The 19,641-nt window shown below is 37.7% G+C and overlaps 1 protein-coding gene across 6 annotated transcripts in view; it reads left to right on the forward strand.

The window, feature by feature from the left end:
* Positions 1–5,745: 5,745 nt before the first annotated feature.
* Positions 5,746–19,641, forward strand: part of ndel1b (nudE neurodevelopment protein 1-like 1b) — a 64,386-nt gene continuing 50,490 nt past the window's right edge. For 3 of the 6 annotated variants that reach the window (XM_028818583.2, XM_051918975.1, XM_051918976.1), the window contains exon 1: positions 5,746–5,891. The gene's annotated coding sequence lies outside the window, so the exon portion shown is untranslated. The remainder of the gene's footprint in view (positions 5,892–19,641) is intronic. The other 3 variants (XM_028818584.2, XM_028818582.2, XM_028818581.2) reach the window with 3 other exon arrangements.

Raw genomic sequence — 19,641 nt, forward strand, 5'->3', positions numbered from 1 at the left:
CCATCCAGCCATCTCTGTTAAGAGGTACGCTCAGAGATATGCAGGTGGATGAGCCTGTGGTGTCCTGAATAATGAACTATCAGTCAAGGCAGACCACAATTTGTGAGACTCAAAGACTGTTTCTCAGATGTAAGCAACACAAAAGCACCACAAGGAACAGTCCAACCTGCTTTTTTTCTTCATGCTGTGCACCTCTGACTATAAATATAATACCAGGTCATGTCACGTGCAGAAATTCTCAGATGATTCTAAAGTTTTGGAGTCTATCAATAAGGGTGATGAGACAGAGGCAAAACTAAGGAACTGGTCATTGACTTTTGCCGCACCAAACAGGTTCCATGTCCAGTCGCTATTCAGGGCGTGGATATTGAGGTGGTGCACTTCTACAAGCACTTGGGGGTCCACATCAATGACAGGTTGGACTGGTCTCTGAACAAAGAGAAACTATATAAGAAAGGGCAGATCTATCTCTTAGATAGACTGTGTTTCTTTAATGTGTGTAGTGACAAACTTCACATTTTCTATAACTCGGTAATGGCCATTGTGGTGTGCTGAACTCATAACATCACTTTAAGAGAGGCCCACTGAATCAACCAGCTAATTAAAAGGGCAGGTTCAGTTATGAAACACATTCTGGAAAAACTGGAGATAGAAGAGGAAGACAGAATTAAAACAAACCGAGTGTCATTATGAACAATGCTGCACATCCTCCCTGTGACACACTAACACTGAGGACTTTCAGCCATACAAATTATTCAGCAGAAGTGTCTCAAGGAACACAACTGGAGCTCCGTTACACCAACACGCCTGTACATTACCTCATAGTTACTGTGACCACCAAGTCAGAAGTTTTCTTTCTTTTCAGTCATTCTGATGTGTGTTCAGACCATAGTGTGTGTGCGTGTGTATTTATTTATCTATTTATGTATTTATTTGTGTATTTAACAAGCTTCTATAAAAAGCCAAATTTCTTCTTGGGGACAAATAAAGTTCTATCTATCTATCTATCTATCTATCTATCTATCTATCTATCTATCTATCTATCTATCTATCTATCTATCTATCTATCTATCTATCTATCTATCTATCTATCTATCTATCTATCTATCTATGTAATTTTTGTCACAATAAATTTAGAAACAAATATGTCCTAAAGTTTACTGATGACTCAGTTATTGTAATCCCACTCAGTGAGAATGAACCCAGTCCTGATTCAGTAGTAAATTATTTTCTTAAGTGGTGTGATGAGTCTTTTCTACACCTAAACATTACAGAAGCAAAGAAACTATTCAATTTTAGAAGAAACACTATTCACCCACAAGAAACACTCATCAAAATAGTTATAAATATTTGGGGATATCTGTTGACAGTTATAAATATCTGGAAACAATCAATAGACTCAAAACTGACTTTTAATGAAAATACAGAAGCCGTCTGTAAAAAGGGGGAAGCGGCACCTCTACTGTTTGAGGAAGCCAAGTCTTTTTAGTGCAAGTTCTACCATTGTGTCACTCTTTTACGAATCTTGTATCAAGTCTCTCTATACTTATGTTCTGGAGCTGTGATTTGGAAATCCTAAAGTCAGCAATAAAAACAGAATAAATCAAATTGTAAAATTGAGTAGTAAAAAAGCAAAGTCTCAAAAGTCCAATCTCACAGACCTGTTTAATAAGTAAGCACTACAGAAAGCAGAGTGTGTTTCTTCAGACAGGACTCACCCACTACATTTGCAATTTCAGCTGTTGTCATCAGGTCACAAGTTCAAGGATCAAAGTATAAAAAGCAACTGGTCCAAATACTCTTTCATACCAACTTCTATAAATCTTCCAAATAAATCATAGGATGAACAGCTAGCATTTGCATTAATCATCAGCCAAGCCTAAATGTCAGTTTAATTTGTATGTCTAATATGTTTGATCTATGTTTCACCTAAATATCATGCTGATTGCTATATTCAATTTTATTATACTATGTTTATGTTTTATATCTGAGCTCTTTGTTGATATGTTAAGTTTAGGTTGTAGTCTCTCTGTAAAACCTGCTGTCAAACAAAATTTCCTTCTTCTCTTTGTATTCTGCAGTGTATACAAGAACGGTCAGCATTGCCTCTATTTTCTGAGGAGTTTGAGATCATCTGGTGTATGCAGTCCACTCTTACACATTTTCTACCAAGTCTGTAGTGGCCACTGCAGTACAATGCTGTTTTCTATACTGTTGTATGCCTGGAAAATGGCATTAGTGCAGATGATGCCAACAGACGAAACAACTTGAGTAAAAAGTTTGGTTCAATCTTGAGACTCGGGTTGGTGGAAGTGGCAAAACAAGTGGTCATTCATGAAGCTACTTGATATCCTGGACAAAGACTCTCAACCCCTTTCTGAGATCTTAGCTAAACAGTGCAGTGCATTTAGTTGCAGACTGTGACAACTGCATGGCTCCAAGCAGGACCATATGTGAGTAAGTTTCTACCCCCTGCTATCAGACTCTATAATGAGACACCCCTCCGTCAAGGTGGTCTTGATGCCTGTGTATTGAATGGTACTGTGCTGACCAAAAGACAATCCTGGTATGGGAACAGTACTGTGCATTGCACATTTATTGTGAAAATAACCGAAACTCTGAATGGTGAAATTATAACTGATAAGTACAGGAAATTCTAATCACTTTACACTAAATGAATACCTACACTTTTTTAATTTACTTATAAATAATTCTTCTTATATGTGTATTTATACCTTGGTTGCATTTTACGATTATGATCATTCTTGCTTTATGGATATTGTGCCTTTTTCTGTCTGTTGCTATAACCTGCAATTTCCTTCGTAATCCAGCTACAGTGCATCTGGAAAGTATTCACAGCGCATCACTTTTTCCACATTTTGTTATGTTACAGCCTTATTCCAAAATGGATTAAATTCATTTTTATCCCTCAGAATTCTACACACAACACCCCATAATGACAACGTGAAAATAGTTTACTTGAGGTTTTTGCAAATTTATTAAAAAAAAAAAAACTGAGAAATCCCATGTCCATAAGTATTCACAGCCTTTGCTCAATACTTTGTCGATGCACCTTTGGCAGCAATTACAGCCTCGAGTCTTGTTGAATATGATGCCACAAGCTTGGCACACCTATCCTTGGCCAGTTTCGCCCATTCCTCTTTGCAGCACCTCTCAAGCTCCATCAGGTTGGATGGGAAGCATCGGTGCACAGCCATTTTAAGATCTCTCCAGAGATGTTCAATCGGATTCAAGTCTGGGCTCTGGCTGGGCCACTCAAGGACATTCACAGAGTTGTCCTGAAGCCACTCCTTTGATATCTTGGCTGTTTGCTTAGGGTCGTTGTCCTGCTGAAAGATGAACCGTCGCCCCAGTCTGAGGTCAAGAGTGCTCTGGAGCAGGTTTTCATCCAGGATGTCTCTGTACATTGCTGCAGTCATCTTTCCCTTTATCCTGACTAGTCTCCCAACCCTGCCGCTGAAAAACATCCCCACAGCATGATGCTGCCACCACCATGCTTCACTGTAGGGATGATATTTGCCTGGTGATGAGCAGTGCCTGGTTTCCTCCAAACGTGATGCCTGGCATTCACACCAAAGAGTTCAATCTTTGTCTCATCAGACCAGAGAATTTTCTTTCTCATAGTCTGAGAGTCCTTCAGGTGCCTTTTGGCAAACTCCAGGCGGGCTGCCATGTGCCTTTTACTAAGGAGCGGCTTCCGTCTGGCCACTCTACCATACAGGCCTGATTGGTGGATTGCTGCAGAGATGGTTGTCCTGCTGGAAGGTTCTCCTCTCTCCACAGAGGACCTCTGACAGAGTGATCATCGGGTTCTTGGTCACCTCCCTGACTAAGGCCCTTCTCCCCCGATCGCTCAGTTTAGATGGCCGGCCAGCTCTAGGAAGAGTCCTGGTGGTTTCGAACTTCTTCCACTTATGGAATCATGGAGGCCATTGTGCTCATTGGGACCTTCAAAGCAGCAGAAATTTTTCTGTAACCTTCCCCAGATTTGTGCCTCGAGACAATCCTGTCTTGGAGGTCTACAGACAATTCCTTTGACTTCATGCTTGGTTTGTGCTCTGACATGAGCTGTTAACTGTGGGACCTTCTATAGACAGGTGTGTGCCTTTCCAAATCACGTCCAATCAACTGAATTTACCACAGGTGGACTCCAATTAAGCTGCAGAAACATCTCAAGGATGATTAGGGGAAACAGGATGCACCTGAGCTCAATTCTGAGCTTCATGGCAAAGGCTGTGAATACTTATGTACATGTGCTTTCTCAATTTTTTTAATTTTAATAAATTTGCAAAAATCTCAAGTAAACATTTTTCACGTTGTCATTATAGATAGATAGATAGATAGATAGATAGATAGATACTTTATTAATCCCAGTGGGAAATTCACATTCTTCAGCAGCAGCATACTGATACAATAAATAATATTAAATTAAAGAATGATAATAATGCAGGTGAAAAACAGACCATAACTATGTATAATGTTAAATATTAACGTTTACCCCCCCGGGTGTAACTAAAGAGTCGCATAGTTTGGGGGAGGAACGATCTCCTCAATCTGTCAGTGGAGCAGGACAGTGACAGCAGTCTGTCGCTGAAGCTGCTCTTCTGTCTGGAGATGATACTATTTAGTGGATGCAGTGGATTTTCCATAATTGATAGGAGCCTGCTGAGCGCCCTTCGCTCTGCCACAGATGTTAAACTGTCTAGCTCCATGCCAACAATAGAGCCTGCCTTCCTCACCAGTTTGTCCAGGCGTGAGGCGTCTTTCCTCTTAATGCTGCCTCCCCAGCACACCACCGCGTAGAAGAGGGCGCTCGCCACAACTGTCTGATAGAACATCTGCAGCATCTTATTGTAGATGTTGAAGGACGCCAGCCTTCTAAGGTAGTATAACCGGCTCTGTCCTTTCTTGCACAGCGCATCAGTATTGGCAGTCCAGTCTAATTTATCATCCAGCTGCACTCCCAGATATTTATAGGTCTGCACCATCTGCACACAGTCACCTTTGATGATCACTGGGTCTATGAGGGGTCTGGGCCTCCTAAAATCCACCACCAGCTCCTTGGTTTTGCTGGTGTTCAGGTGTAGGTGGTTTGAGTCGCACCATTTAACAAAGTCATTGATTATGGGGTGTTGTGTGTAGAATTCTGATGAAAAAAATTAATTTAATCAATTTTGGAATAAGGCTGTAACATATTAAAATGTGGACAAAGTGATGCGCTGTGAATACTTTCCGGATGCACCGTATTATAATGACAGGACACCAATTGACCTAACAGCATATAGTTGGCCATGCTTGTTGGTGGCATGGCAGTGTAAATTTCTCTCTTTTTCATCAAACAGCTAATTAAAAAGAAGTAACAGTATTTATCTAAAAATGTCTTCTTAAAGTAAATGGGAGCAATGAGTGTTAGGCGTGAATCTAATCTGGCAGGGACGCCAAGCATTGTGTGATACTGTCTCACGCATATTTACAAATTCACTTTTGATTGCGTTCTGACTTAGAGGCGCCAGTGCGCCGGAATGGATAAATCTGGACAACGGGAGTCCAGGCGACATTCCATTTTTGGCCCTAATGAACAACAACATATGAGTCAACACTCCAGCACGTACCGTCCGTCAGCCCCCTGTTGTGATTCCAGTCACTCAAAACTGACCGTCTGCGTCACCACCTTCCGTTTCCCGAACTCATCGTCTCGCGTGACATAGAGTGACGTAAGCGCGCCCCTGCGTACAACCCAGCGCGCGCACATGCTGCCGGAAGCCGCCTGCTGAAAGGCACAGTGTCTCGGTTCCCAACAAACAGCTAGCGAAGGGTGCAGCGAAGAAGGAGATGCGGTACTGCTGAGAAGCGAGGTTGGAGATGTTCAGGTAAGGCCTTTGTTTAGGGTGAACAGCTAAAAACGTGGAGTGATACGGAAGAGCTGGGTAATGGGCGAGAAAGTTGGAAGTCGAGAAGATTACTGGAAACAGCTGACCGCCGCCTCTGACGTGTCTTAGTGTCTGTGCTGCCACTTCGACCGCTTTCGTGCGCCAGACTGGTGTGCGCTTGTTGAGCGAGAGACGCTCAAGTTAACCTAAACACTGATCACTTTTCAGCATCCAGTGTTTTGGAATCTTTAGCCGTGTAAATTATTTACGTACTTGTTAATTTCCAACCCCTATCTGGTGACAGAACTCAATGCCACACGAATTTAGACTGCAGGTTATAGCGTTTTGTTTGTTGCCGTTCCTGAGAATCAAAATGTGGGAAAGATTTTATTGTCGACTATTTACAACGAAACTGTCGATGTCATCCATATTCTCGTTCTTGCATTGTTCGTTCGTTTGTTTTTTTGATACCATTTTTGTAACGATATTGCTGGTGGTTCAGATTCCTTTCGGGTGCGGCTTCTTGCTCTCACACCACCCCCCCTTCCCCACATTATCATCTTTCTACCGTTGAGAGAGGCCGAAAGGGTCACTCTAACCTGACAGCGAATCGTCCCGCCTCCCGCGCTGTAATGGATTGCATAGGTTGGCATTCCAGAGGCACTAGCGTGCCCGATTGGGCGAACTTCCCTTCAGTCTTGCGCTGTTGTTAGTGCTGATTTTCCTCATGCTTTTTTCCAACCAGTTTGAAAGGCATTGAATTTTCGATAATCCTAGAAGTTTGCCGTCATTTGCTTCGTTGTATCCTTAATGCTTTTATTTCATAGAATTGAGTGAATGTTGGAAGCCCGTGGATATGATAGATACAAACTGTATTAATCCCAAAGAAAACTGCAGTGTTATAGCAGCAGCCGCCTTAAATAAAAAAAAAACAAAAAACACAAATATACAGGAAGTGTTATACAGTAATATCTTAAGTATGCCAATAAGGTACAAACGCACATATAACACATATGTGTAAGTAAATTAACAAAAAGTCGGTATTTACTAAGTATAAAATATTTTAAATTGCACATACTTGTAAGTTACACTTTGATAATACGGGAAGGCTGTCATTGGCACATAGCTTCATTGTCTGTTAAGATCTTCTAGGCTAGTTCACTGCCATTTAGCACACAAAAAACAAGATCTCCTCTACTGAGGTTTACTGTTCCATGACCTGATGGAGTTTGCTGTCTATTTCACTCTTAAAAGAGTTTTGTCCTTTTTTTGTGGGGTGTAATAATCTGTATTAGAAGTTCTGAAGCAGTCTTCTTTATTTATCCAGTAATGTGAGAATTAGAATGATGTGATCAAATCCCAAAGCTGCATTCTCAGAGTATATTTGGAAGTCATTTTCTCATTGGGGAAGTGTAACTCGGGCAGGGTGAGTTCAGGCTGTAATCTTGAAAGGCCATACATGAGCTTTATGCACACTTAAAAGTACATAGTGATTGGAGTATCATGGGTAGTTATTTTACAACTGTAGATGTTTGAGGTTTTCTTTATCTAATGCAAAAAAGTGTATCTGTGGAGTATTTTGTAGCTTCATCAGTTAAGCTTTTTCTGCTTTTGGTGCAAGTGCAGACTTTAGCAGCTGGTTTATGTATTGTATACTCTGTCTTTTGTAATTTTCTGTGAATTGTGCTGTCAAATTGTTTTGCAGTTGTATTCATTATAAGGCTTTCTTTTTGAAATGCGCTGATTCTTCTTGTTGATATTTGTAGTAAACTGGTATCACCTGTAAGGAGAGCTTCTTGGCTTTTACTCTGGCAAAGGAGTAGTATGACACATGCAAACAGTAGGCAATTAAAAAAAAAAAAAAAAAGCTAGTTATAAAATAAAGGTGCATAGCATAATTAAGAGATAGCTGACAACAAAGCAGTTTCTAGGTACAAATACAAAGTAAAGCAGACCACTGATTGGTGGGAAAAGTTTCTCCCAGTGCAGAGAGGTGCATTTTTGTGTTTTACACAAACCTGTGTCCTGGGAGTGACCAAGATGCCAGTTGTGAAAAGATCCCTGTCGCATTTGTGGTGTTTGTGTATGATTCAATTTATCCTTTGTGTTTGACTATCCTGTTTGTACTGGTTTACTCAGTTTCCTTCCTTATTGTGGTTGTATGCAGATCTGAACTTAGGTTCTATTTCATTGTTCTTACAGTTTGAATATTCAAAATAAACGTTAGCCTGTTTTAATCCAAATTCTACTATATAACTGGCTGGATGAATGAATGGTCTGTGCAGTAAGGGACAAAATCACATTCTTCTGGCTGCCTAAGAGAACTGTGGCTGTGTGTTCATATTCATATTCATATTTTGTGTGGTATCATTTGTTGACATCCAAACATGATAATGCATCATGTGCATTGGTGGTCTCAAATGTGCACCTTTTTTAATCAGTGCAATGTAAATAACTGATGCATTCAGTTCTATCTTTGTAAAACGTACACGATAAACAGAGCCCAATTTGTGTGAAAGAGATATTGTTGGAATCTAGCAGGAGGCAATGAATTAGAATGAAAAGGCAATGTGTCATGTTGTTGACCAGTCATGAAGACTTTGTTTCCCCCCCTCCATTAATTTTTTTATTATGAGTCACACATGACATCATGTGAAAAACCAAACCCAGCATGTGCATGTAGTTTTCCTAAAGTTAAAAGTGATACATGTGTTTGTTTTTTTTCCTTTTCAATTGATAAAGGAAATATAATGAAAGTTAAAAACATGTTTATGTGAAGAAAAAATTAGTCTCTCTGTGGAGTAGAAGTTCGTATTGAGTCACAATTACTGAAAAGAACAAAAGAAGTTATTGTTCTAAAGAGAAATGAATGTATACCGACATTTGTGACCTTGTTAATGTTATTTTTCTGGAATGATGGTTTTGGAATAGTTCTAGTATACATGTCCTCTGCAGCCAATGTATAGTCAATGTGCTAAATGTATTAAATTTTGAATAGGGGAATTTTTTTTTGTGTTTACTACATATAGTGTTATGAAAGAAAAATGATTTTATACGAAAGTCACATAATGCATTTATGTTTTCACATTGTTTAGCACAGATTTCATGGAAGGTGAAATGCAGACACATTTATTTCCATAGCTTGAATTTCAGCTTGGAATTGCATACATCGTATGTTTTGTTTAAAATTCTGCATAGCTTTACTTAACAAAGTGGCAATGTCCAACTTAACTTATAAGTCAAAAAGCCGACTAAAAACCTACCAACATTGCTGCTGGTTCAGAAATAAAAATGTTTGATTTGTGCATGCTTTGAAAGTACATTGTGTAGTCAATCAGTTGTCAGTGCTAAGAGTTAACTCTTGGATGTCTCTTAGTTAGCTTAGCTGATAAGGTAAGATGAGTAGAAGTTTGATGAAATGATAATAAGGTGGATTTAAGACTAATTTAAAAGAAAAGTCTCTGCATTTGACTTTTGTTTTTTTGTCAAGAGTCTATAGTTGTGGCAAGTAGAAATTAAAAGAAATTTCAAATGAGATGGATCTCTGCACATGTGGCTTATCAGCAACAGTTATGTAATGGGATGCTGAAGATGCCATGTACTTTCCTCAGTAGTTTCCAATTCAGTGTTTCACAACTTCCACGCTACTCAATCAAGTGACTCAACACATGATGCTGCTTTGAAGCGGAAGCACAAAGGCAGATCAGTCTAATGAGAGCTTATCTAAATCATTAGCAGCTTTGCCAACTTATGTCAATGTGCAGTACTGTACTCTAGTTGTTAAAATGATATAGGGAATACATTGTTTTAATTGTCTTCAAAATCCCCAAAATGTGTTAATCAATACAGTGATTAAAATTTAAGGAAAGCAGAAAATGCCAAGTAAAACATATATTTGAATAGTACTGTATATAGATATGTGTGAAACTCATGAAAGAATATCTCATTTCAAGTGTTCCTACAAAACTGCTCAGGAATGTGTGAGAATAGTGGTGTACTATTAGCTGTGTGAGGAATGCACCAGATCCAATAAACGCTTCCACTCAAAACCCAGAGGATTTTGCTCACCTCATAAGTCAATAAGTCAACTACAGTAGATGGCTGGCTCACAAAGGTCATATCCACATTTGCACCATAATTTGTAGTCTACTTTTTGTTGTACAACCCTTTTACATTATTTCTAAAGTAAATGCATGAAATTGCCCATCAACCCAAAAAAAATACACATTTGATAATACATGGGAGGAAACCCCTATCAAAAATGAAATTTAGTCTTTGATTTAAATGCGTTGCTCTTAATTATTTTTAATATTAGCAAATGGAACTACTTCTGTAATTAAACCAAAAACCTGTGTTTTCCCCATTGTGTCTTTATTAGGATTTTATTGTCTCCTTTTCATATTTTTATTATTGGAAATGTAGAATCATTATTGTCTTTTAGTAGAAGTGCTTGTAACTGTACACTGTGTTGGCCTATACTGTTAACAAAGTACTCTTTGTCGGTATAGGGTGTCAAAAATAGTGTTGGTATACTTTCTTTACTTTATAGGGATTAGTTGTTTTAAAATTGCATACTGTACTGTGTTCCATCTGTCATCTCTGTAGACTGATGACATTTATAAGAGTTTTCTATCAAAATAATCATAAGAACATTAATACAATGATTTCTCTCTATTATATAAAAAAAATCCTGGAACAAGACAAGACTTTTTAGCCTGGGATGAGATATGACTTTTTCAGAGAGATACTTTCAAGGAAAGACTTTGTGCCAAGAGATTTAACCACAACTGGGACCGGAAATAAAAGACAAAGAGTAGAGGACAAAGTAGAACGTCGTAATGAATTCAAAAACTTTGGTGTGATACACATGCAGAGCAGGTTAGAGATAATGAAAGTACTAAAATTCGATAGTAAAGTAATAGTAAAGATCGCATTAGTGCAAACAAACGGAAATTATTACTCAGTGAAATAACGGAACAGCGAAAAGAGATCAAATATATTGTTCAGATTTAAACTTTAACTTAAGAGACTTGTAGATCGTCTAATTTGTGTTGCCATCAGGGAAAAGTAGTGTTTCTTTACAATGAAGAGGCGTATCCGTGAGAATAAAAAGATTTGTTGTTTGGTGAAAGTGAAATCCATATACGCAAGTGGCAGAGATGTGAAGTGGCTGGCGCGTAGCACAGGTCAGGGAGTTGGCGAACGAAGCGAGCAGGGGGCAAAGCACCCTAGTATTTATATAAAGCAAATTAATGAAAAATAGTTAAGAGTTAACCCTTGCTGAGAAACATAAAATGTTCAGTAGCAACAGATGATGGGGTATTTGTAAATTCTCACAAAATGTCAATGTGGCTTGGTCATGGTTGAGGTATAAAGCAAGGGGAAAGTTACGGGGTAGTGGGTCTTGTATGTTCTGGAACCTACTGATTAACCCAGTAATCCCCCAAAAGCTTGCAAATGAATATTGTAGGGGTCCCTGATGATACATTTTAAAAACATGTCTTGGCCTTATAAATTACTTGGTGCGGATTTTGCAACTTGTAACAGAGTGCAGGAGAGCTTTTCACGTGTTGGACGGTGCTAAATGTTCGAGTGGCAGCAACACGCAAGCAAGTAATGGGAAGTTAATCCAGAAATACAGGCTGAAACCTTAACAGAAAATGAGTAAATTGTAGCCTTGCATGGGTGTTACAGTATGGGAATATTGTGTGGCTAGTCATGTCCTGTTCCCAGTTCATATTTGTTTTGGAGGCATTTTTTGTGGCCTGTAAAAATGACAATGTGAAGTCATAAGTCTCATTAGGCTGTAAGAGGGCAGTGTTGCTGATTATAGTTATTCAATAAACAAGTGCATTAATTACAACAAAACTGAGACAGTGGTATGAAGAGGACATCTGTCAGCAGGAGTGCACAGGGACTTGTCATATCCACTGTAAAGGAAGTAGATGTTTAGATGAAAGGGATCAGAACTCAGTGGCAGCAGTCTTTCACATATAGTGACACGCATTTGGTATGAAAACTGGATGTTCCATGTGATGCTGTTCAAAAGTGAATAATGTGACTTGGCTACTTAAGATACACCTATCCCAAGTAGTTGCGTTCTCTATCTCTAAAATTTGTATATTAATAGTATCAGAGTAAGATTTCAGGGCTCATCCAAAAATGGAGCACTAATGAGGTCTCTGTGATTACTATGGGATATTTGTACTAGACATCAACATATTAGTGTGGCTGTAGTCAACATATGTGACATTTTAGAAAAAGGCGGTGTGTTTGGTGGAAGGAGGACTGTTGCTACAATACACTTTTGATTCCATTTGTCTTGAGGTAAATACTTCCGGATCTGCTTTTTTACTTTACTATCATTTTCCATCCCAAGTGCTTGATTTCAGGAGTCAGTTTCATCACTGCAGAAGCAAAATAAGTCTGTGGAAATGGGTAAAGGAAGACAATAAAAGAGAAGATAACTGTGTGAGTCAGTGGTTTGTAAGAAAGAGAAGTGTTTCATCTTGGTTAATCAACTGAGAAACATGAGGTGGGAAATGTTAGCGTAGTGGAAGTTGGTAAACCTATGAATTTGATTAAAATTGTTGATTGATTAACTCCTGAATCTAGCTTAAGGTACTGTACAAAGTACTGACACAATATGGAATATTTTCCTTTTATAAGGCTGGTACACAGTATTTGGTAGGAGGAAAAGAAAAAGTTTTTGAATTGCTATTTTCCTTCCTGGTACCTAACTGCGTTGTTTTGGTTGATCTGCTGATAACATTTGCTGCTAAAGGAAGTAGTCCTGAGTGCGATAACCACTTCTAGCTGTCTGATGTAGGTATTTATAGGACAGAGCTTATGTAATTTTAAAGGCAGTGAAATCCACTATTACCTGTCTGATGTAGGCATTTATAGGAAGGAAAGACAGAGAGCTTATGCAGTTTTAAAGATTACATAAGTGAATGAGTACAGCATGCAATTTTCTACAGCTGTAAATTACTCTCAATGTATTTAATAAAAATAATTGTTCTCAGATGTTAATCCAGATAATTTAACTTTGCACAATACAACACATATTTATTCTGTTTTAAGTTGTGACAAAGTTCTTTGCCAACCCATCGATGCACATGAGGAATCTCTATTGTCTAAAGGGAAAGGAGAGGATTATGAAAGGTAACTGCTTCTTCATCACAGATTTCAGAACCACTGCTCATTCATAGGTAGATAATTGCAGGGTGCAGCACAGCTGATGGTAAATACTGATCTTGACAGTTTTGGTAGTACATGGCTGATTGTTTTATGAGAGCAGTGGAAGCATTTTGAGCTCTGAGAATGAGAAGTTATTAGGACTAATTCATGCAAGTGTCATTTCTTAAAGTTCCTATGACTAAGTCTATAACAGGCATCACATCTGTTTATTGTTACCTGGTGCTTACTGAACACTAATTTTTGGTTGATTGGAGCAGGAGATGTTGGCTCTCGAGCACATGCAGATGTCTGCCTCTGCCACCTGATAATCTGAACAAGGTACTTTCATGTACCAAATGTGCTATCATGAATGCACCTCTTAAGTAGACAGATGCCACAAGATTGCAACTTTACCTTCCAGCATTAATAGTTAACATCTGTTCAAGTGCTGGAAATTTTGAATATGTATGTTGGGACAAACTGTGTCCTTGGAGAACATTATATACCTGGACTTAAGGATTCTGTGAAAACCTTTTTTTTCCACTATGATGTTTGTTTTTGTGTTTGTCTTGTTGTTTCTTCAGGTGAGTTCTGTAAAGTACTTCCTACCCTTGGTTTGAAACAGTCACAGCAAGTTCTAACATATATTTTTTTATGCAAATGTCAGGAGATTGTGTCCATGAAGAGACCTTCATTCTTAATGTTTGTTTTAAACATATATTGGTTATTATAGTTTAATATTTAGTATACAGTATTTGAATCAATTGAGTGAAATTAATATTGAAGCATGGCCTTACTTTAACAAAATAGTTTCTCAAATTAATAAGCTATTAGCTGCATGTTTGACCTTGTCAACCCTATAAGAAATTTTAGTAACCAGATATGCCTGTATTCTGTTATTAGCTTGTTTTACAAAGAAAATAATTTAATTCTCTTTTGATAGATTATTCCAGCTCTTAGAGCAACTCCCTACCCAAACCCGTTTCCAGGTAAAAATAGAAAAGCTTATGGCAGTTTGCTTAGAATGGTAAATTTGTCTCATAGCATATCTATTGGATTAAACTTATTATGAACTTTATATTTTATAGTTCTACATCTAATCAGAGAAAATTATTTAAACAATTTGTAAAGGACATGGAGGTAACTAAAGCCTGACAGATATATGTAAAATGCAAACAAGATAAAAGGCATTCCAGATTGTATGCTATCAGGTAAAGATAAGAGAGTAAGTGCCATGTACATAGAGGTTTTATTCTTCATCTCATTTGTTTTTGAAAACAAACTCTTTTTATCCATCTTTTTAAATCCTAATTTATCCTAGTTATGAGTACCATAACCATATGGCACAGTAATGGACACCCTATTCATCATTTATATCTGGACAATTTTGAGTTTCCAATTAAATTCTTAGAAAAATCTTTGTAGACTAGGTAAGAGCATGTTTGTTTGAACAAGAATGTTTGAGTATCCATTTGTCCTGGAAGCATGAGGCAGTAGTGCCATGGATGGTGAGACTACACTTGCTCAATCAAATCTTAAATCTTGCATACTGATTATTATTTAAGATAATAGGTTGCTTTATTTGAATTTTATGTACTGCTTAATTATGGGCTTATATATGGAACTGTTTTTCTTGTTTGAAGTCAGTTTGAATGTTTATTTAAATTTCTTTTTAGTAGCTATAAATTTGTTTTATTAAACTGTATCGGCCTCATCAAAGTTACTGTACTTGCCTCATTCAGTTTTGTATTTTTGGAATTGCATCACTTGTTCAAACAGCATTTAAATTCTCATTTTAGGTTAAGCACTGTCACCATTTATACATACACATACCTGACAGAGCTTTCATATATAATGATCGCAGTGGCACTCAGTATTGTAGTAGATGGAGAAGGAGAAAAGAAGCAGAGACTGGTAAACGATGCAGTTATTTAATTAAATAGTAGCAGACGTTTAGTTCTCTCATTAATTTGGTTGTGTGTAAGGAATGCTGTAGACTTTATTCTTTACTTGAGTCTTCTGTATCTACTAAAATTTACCAGATTAAAGTTTTTAAGAGTAAAGATAATAGGCATTTGCAGTTTGTTGTCTTCTGAACTCTGTCAGGTTGGGAGAAAGTGCTGATAACTTGTTGCTGTACCCACCACACAACGAACCACCTGGACTGGGACCTGAGTGCAGCGGGTGATACCTAAGCATCACACTAGAACAGTGTGAAGTTTTTTTTTACAGTGGCTGGAGTGCCAATCCTGCCACCAACCCCCAAGTTTTCCATGTAAGTTGGAGGACCTGCCTACAGGGCTAGATACAGATTAACATCATACCCCTCAGGGTTCACTCTTTTTTTGCTGGTTGGTAGTTGGTTGGCAGGAAGGAGTCCTCAGTGTTTTTTTTTTTTTAATGTCACTTTTATCTTCTATTCAGAATCTGAAAATGTGCTTTGTTTCTTTTTTGAATTCTGTTCAATACAAATTTCATCAGAAAAAGGAAAAAAAAAAAGTAAATATGAGAGTGACCACAAGGTTAAAACTGGGAACATTGTAACATGTTTTTAAAAGAAAAAAAAAAACAGAGACTTTGATGCTAGAATGCCATAAACTGTATAATCTATCCATTTGTACACTGCCTTTTTTTGTCTGCAATTTAAGGCTAGGTCGATATGCCAGTCGATTATAGAGCACATTTTTACATAAACCCACATTAACTCACAGCAGCTATTAGTAACTTTCTAAGCATGTTCCTTATTTTAACTTCTTATTTTTGTGAGCTGTTTGACCTTTATGCAAATGCAAAATATTGTTAAAGTAAGACGTTTATGTAAGAACCATCTGCTTCAAGCTATCAAAACATGCCTTGTCCTCCTGTCTGTAATTGATAGTTCAGATGCTTAACGCCTTAACATCATAGCATAGTTTCAACATTCTGTACACATCAGAAAAGGGAACCGAAAGCTCCCACAATATGTCGTCATTGTGTCTCACTGGTGAGTGTTCGCTTTAAGATGAAGCTGCTCCATTTAATAGTGCTGTTTATGAATTTTGTTTTGCTTAAGAAATCACTTGAAGGGTAATGTTATTTAAACTTAGAAAGTGAAGCCATCGACTTGGAGATGTGTAATTGACCCCTTTGTGTTGCGCAATCCTTGTTAAAATGACTGGTTGATACTAACTCTTCTTTCTTTGACTACTCTGATAAGGAAACGGCACGTTTCCTGTAATGCTAATTTCGAAATCCACTAACCTCTTGCTGATGTACATATGCCTTCCATCACTCGTATTTTCATTACGTGATAGAGGTTACTTAGAGAATTTTTTTTTGTATTTATTTTCAGAAATGTTCTTGCCTCAAATAAGGAGACAGAGAGAGACAGGGAGAATGTGAGATTTCTGATGAGTTTCCAAACCACACCCTTTTTTTAAATTTATTTAATTTAATAGAATATTTTAATGTATTTTTGGTTCCGCTTTGATTCTGCCTTATTAAAAGGGTGTCTTTCATGTAGGCTAATAATAAAAATTAAAATGTTCATGGACAGGAAGCTGAAAACAACTCGGGTGACAATTTTGTCTTGTATTCTTCATCCTTGATGTTTTTTTTTCTGCTGGATTTAGTTTGTGCTTCCGGCAACCTTCAAAGGAATGTGGAGCTGCACCTTCTGGCTTGTAATATTCTTTATATTTAGTTTTGTGGAAAAAAGTGAAAGTATTATGACAATTTACCCTCCTGGCATGGGCTTGTCAAGGGTGTAACAAGCACTACTGTGAAGTTAAACACGCAAATGTTAAGCACTGATGAAATAGAAAACTGCTAACACTGACAATTTTAGAAATTCTGTCCATGGCTGTGTGGTGAGGCAAGTGCTTTGTCATTGCCAGGTGGGGTGGCCCAGAAGTAATTACTACTAGTATGCCATATAAAAAGTGGCACTCTGGGCTTCAGGTGCTAGCAAAAGTTGCCTGACCTGAGACATTACAAAGTGCAGGTAGATGTAATGTATTTCATTTTAGCTTCGAGATATTTATTGCTTTTTAACCCTTTTAATATTGGAGTAGCTCAGAAATAATACTTTGATTTTCTGGGTGTCTCCCTTGAATCCAGTGGTAATTCTTATGTTGGGCCCAAAGTTAAATAAAGAGTGGTTTTTCAAAGCTATCTCCCCAATGAGCCCAAATGAGTATGGCATTTGAATATAAGTTGGGAACCTTTTGACAACAAAGTAGGGAACAGAAAAGTATTTTGATGAAAAAGAGAGAATGATATGAATTTTACATATATAAAATATACAGTATAAATACCAGTAACTATAACATGCAGTGATTACACTTGACTTGAGCATTCATAGATTTCATCCTCTTTCTCTGTACGTTTAGCATTTGTTTGCTCAGAGATTGGTGTGCTTGCTGCTTCCAGAGCAGCTCTTCTTCTTTTTTCCACCCCAGCGGCCCGCTTCCTCTCTACTTTCATCGGCATCTTTTTGAGTTAAAACTGATTAAGTCAGTGTTTGTGTTGCAATTACTTAGTACTTTTTCTTTAATTTTTCATTTAAGTTGGGACTTAAGTCTTCAATCTGCCTCAAGAATGATTAAAGATATGAAGAGGTAGAGGAAGTGATGGCACTGTCTCACGTGTTTTGTTTCCTAAGGTTGTAATGTCTAGTCTCACGTGTCGTCAAGTGTCTCTCTGAGATGATCTGGTCTCGATTGCTTTTCTCAACTCCCCTGGAGGCACGGTATGCTCCTGCCACTTTGCGTCTCTCCCACTTGCTTTTGGGGTATGGGGGGTGGCAGAATGCATGCTGAGGAGAAACGGACAGATCAGCTACCGGCTTTGTGCTGCTTCTGCCAAGATGCATGTTCTGCTTGTCGCTCCGCACGTCGATCATTTAAAAGCCTGTACAACAGCTGTCCTTCTGTCTCACTGCCTTGTCTTGCGTGACGTTAAAATGTCTCTCGTGGGATGATGTCAAATTGTCTTCCGAGATGATCACACCTCGTCTCCCTTCCAAGATTTTTTTTATAACGGAGAGATGTTACCCATATCCTTAGCCCAACATCCACATATCATATGTGTTTACAACGTGTGTTTTAATAAGTTTATATGTGTTTAATGCAAGGGGGAGGGGTATTTTAAGGCTTAAACTATATAAAAAAAACATTTATTTATATGGTCTTTCTATATCGTGGATTTTCACCTGTCACTGATGGGTCTGGAACGTAACTTCCGCAATAGGTGGGGGATCACTGTACCTAGATCTTTTCTACTCAAACTCCAAACCATATTTATACATTTAGTAAGGTTATTTTTGGCTCTGTGCATAGTGTGCTTGCTGGCTGGCCTGCATTTAATGTCTACTGCTTCTAGTAATACCAGTGTGCAAAGTCTGGTATTAAAGATGGCATAATTAAATACAGGAAGTTGGCTGAACATAAAAGCATGTAAAAAAAGAATATGATCATTATATTTAAGGGCATAAAACTTTGATTTTGAAATTTTTGAAAATTTCAGAATGCTGCTGCTCGTTTTCTTACTGGGTCTCTGAAAGTTGTGTCCATTACTCCAATTTTGGCCTCACTTCATTGGCTCCCAGTTGAATTTGGGATTCATTTTAAAATTTAACTTCTGGTTTATAAGTCGCTAAATGGTGTTGCCCCATCCTATCTGGTTCCATATACACCAGTCCACTCTTTACATTCCTCTCAACAGCAATTGTTGGTTGTGCCAAAGTCTAAGATGAAGACAAGGGGTGATCGTGCTTTTGCAGTTCTAGCACCAAAGTTATGGAATGCTCTGCCAATTGAAATTAGGTTAGCTTCTTCAACTCAAATGTTTAAATCTAGACTTAAAACACACTTGTTTTCGATTGCTTTTAACTGTATATGAGTAACTCTGGTATCATTTTTATTAATAATTTATTAATTTTTTCATATCCATTGTTTTTCTGTAAATTATCTTCTAATCAGTTCTTTTAACTTTTTTGTTTTACTATTTATGTAATTTTTGGTGTACTTTGTTTACTGATTTGTTATCGATAGTTTTTTGGATTTTATTGTACAGCACATTGGTTTACACTTATAGTGTTTTAAAATTGTGCTTTATAAATAAATTTTGATTTGAGTGAAAAATCAATGAACAGAATTCTTTTGATTAGGTCTGGATGTTATTCTTTTGATCAAGACACTTTGTTGTCTACCTAGTTCATTTGTATAAAAATGCTGCAGAAGTTGGTCACAGCAGGAATCGAGATACACCTCCTCTAGTGCAATGACAACATTAGAGTCAATAGTTGACAAACATCTCAGTGGCAGTGGTACATCCCTGTTTGTTCATGTACAGTATGTGATGACAGTGGGGAAGCATATTTTTGACTACCAGTATTTGCCCCTATGCTGTGTTTTGGAAAAACACAAAAAGTAAATCCAATTAAAATTGATTTTAAAAAGTTAAGCAGAGAAAATATTTTGGTTGATTTGTTAGTACCAGGGTGTTGTACCATGTTAGTCATTATGGCTGTGGTGAGAAGTTAAACAAAATGATACCTTGACATTTTTTAAGAATGGCATACTTTCAAATA

This window comes from Erpetoichthys calabaricus, chromosome 14, assembly GCF_900747795.2.
Source record: "Erpetoichthys calabaricus chromosome 14, fErpCal1.3, whole genome shotgun sequence".
NCBI lineage: Eukaryota > Metazoa > Chordata > Cladistia > Polypteriformes > Polypteridae > Erpetoichthys > Erpetoichthys calabaricus.